General features: G+C 44.1%; 1 pseudogene; it reads right to left on the minus strand.

The window, feature by feature from the left end:
* Positions 1 to 476: 476 nt before the first annotated feature.
* Positions 477 to 1,455, minus strand: LOC109392762 (60S ribosomal protein L12-like; annotated as a pseudogene).
* Between the last annotated feature and the right edge of the window lie 1,169 nt (positions 1,456 to 2,624).

Raw genomic sequence — 2,624 nt, forward strand, 5'->3', positions numbered from 1 at the left:
ATTGAAAAAGACAAAAAAGAAGGGGCAAAGGCAGGCACCTGCTATCTTTCAATTATTACTTTATCAAAAAATGGTATCTCACTGATGTTTCAATTTGCATTTTCCCAATAACTAATGAAGTTGGCCATCATTTCACTTTTATTGTCTATTTGTAGTTTCCCATCTTAGAATTTTTTAAATATTTTCTTCTTGGAATTGCCAGTTTTTCTTTTGAGTTGGTTTGTCTTTTTATAATCGACCTATAGAATTGCTTACATATTTTTGTATTAATCTTTTGTCTTCTTTATATGTTGCAAAATTTTTCTTTCTGTCATGTTTCTCATTTGTTTATGGCAGCTTTTGTCATAAAGAAGATTTTCAGTTTCATATTACAAATTGTATCAGTCCTTTCTCTAGTTTCTATGGTTTTTTTGTTTGTTTTGTTTTTTTCACTGGTTGCAAAATGATCTTTAATTGAAGTGTTTTCCTTTGTAGTCTTAACTAGCTGGGCATTCCACTGCACCACTGTTGATGTCATGATGCTGGCAGCCATCGACATTGCAGCCCATGAACTGGGCAGTCCCTAAGATCTCTTTAATGGTTCCAGAGGGTTCTCTAGCTAAAGATCAGTGCCGCATCTGTCTGGCACTGTTGACAGTCTCATCAAAAGTGATATTTCCAGGCCGGCCGACTGGCGCGATGGTTAAGAACTCGCTTGGGATGCCAGAGGGCCCCGGTTCAGATCCCACATATGAGGGCCAGTGACACTGCCGGTGACGGCTTAGGCTGCAGTCCCTGTGGCAGTGGGTTGCCATGGGCTACCGTATGTAGCCAGCAGCCAGCGTGAGCGGCCGTCCAGAAGCCAGCGACTGATCTGCCTCACCAGGGAAGAGCGCAATGATGGTGCCATGATCTGCCTCGCCAGGGAAGAGCGCAATGATGGTGCCAACTTGGGCCAGTGAAACAACGTCCTCCACAACTAGACTGAAGAACAAAACGACAGCAACTTGTCTGTTCCCCTTCCCCCAATTCCCCAGCACTGTTCCCATCCCCCCAATTCCCCAATAAAAATATTTTTTTTAAAAAAGTGATATTTCCACTGTGCTTAATGATTTTTTGCTCCTTTCTGTCTGTTGGTGGTTCTTTGAGGGCTTTGGTGATCAGGGCAGAGGCAGAAGGCACCACCTTAATCTGGGCCTGTCTGTTCTACATGGTCAGTTTCACTGTAATCCTCAGACCCTTCCAATCACCGGTTGCTTTAGTGATGTCATCGCCAAACTTTTTTGGAGACAGACGCAGGGGGCTGATCTGGAGGGCCAAGGAAGACGTGGCACCAACTTCCCCACTGGTTCACCTTAAGTATATGACTTTGATCTCTTTGGGGTCAAACTTCAGGAGCATGGTGGAGGTGGCTGGTGTTGGATGAACCCGGATTCAGGATGACGGAAGAAAATTGTACCTTGGCCTCCTCTGAGCCGAAAGCTGAAAGCTCAATGGTTTATTTTTTATTTGTGTTTCTTTAAAGCACTGTGTGCTTTAAAGGTTATAACCATATTCTCCTATATTTCCTTAATACTTTAATTCTTTTGTGTCTTATATTTAGGTCTTTGATTGATCTGAAATTTATTTTTTGAAAGCCATGAAATAGGGATTGAACTTTTTTTTTCTCTCCTAAGAATAGTTCATCAATCTTTGCCTGTTTGCCTCCAGCTCTGACCAGGCCTTTCCCCAGCTTGGTCTTGCCCCCATGGAAGCTGACCCCATAGGTTGCATTTCCCCGTGCACCTTATCACCTGGCTCCAGGTGGGCTCAATCCACAGAAGGCACCTGAAGGAGATTGGCAGGCAGGAGGAAAGTACAGTCCCTCCCAAACACACACACACACTGCCCAGGTGATATCTCCAGAAAGAACTGCACCTGCTCCCTCAGTAAGCCTGCTGTGCTCCCAGCCTCTGCCAGCTGACCCAGCGCGCTTTGTCCTCCAACGTAGACTGGACCTGGCTGCCTCTCTGGCCCCTGCTGGTTTCTCAGCTCTGCCATCACCTGTGTAACCAGCACTGTGTTTCTAGCACTCGGGTTCTATTTGAGTACTCTTCTCCTTTCCTGAGTATGCCCTCCCTGACTGACACAAAGAGCCACTGGACCCTACCCTATATTTTAAAAGAAAAGAAAAAGAAGCTCTTCCCGCTGATTGAACTGCCACCTCCATCTTGCACTAAATTCCCATAAGCGCATGGGTCATGCTGGCTTCTCGTAGCCCCACGCTGCTCTGTTTCCTGTGCCAACACCACACTATTCCACATTCTAGAAATACCAGCATTTTAGAGACACCTGGCACAGCCCCACTGTTATTCTTTAGAGACATTTCACTTGTCTTGCCCATGTTGTCTCCCATGTGAGTTTTTGAGATCAGTTTGATGAGTTTTGCAAAAAATCCTCCCTACTGAGATTTTGATTGAGATTTTGATTCAACTTATATTAATTTTGAGGAGAATGAAGACTTCAGGATATTGGATATTTCCATCATTGAAGATGATATTTCTCACCATTGATTGAGATTTTCTGTTATGTTCTTCAGTAAGGTTTAATGATTTCCAATATTTAAAGCCTTCCCTTTCTTGTTCGAGTCATTCCCAGGCATTTGT

Source organism: Hipposideros armiger, unplaced genomic scaffold, assembly GCF_001890085.2.
Source record: "Hipposideros armiger isolate ML-2016 unplaced genomic scaffold, ASM189008v1 scaffold_347, whole genome shotgun sequence".
NCBI classification, from domain to species: Eukaryota; Metazoa; Chordata; class Mammalia; order Chiroptera; family Hipposideridae; genus Hipposideros; species Hipposideros armiger.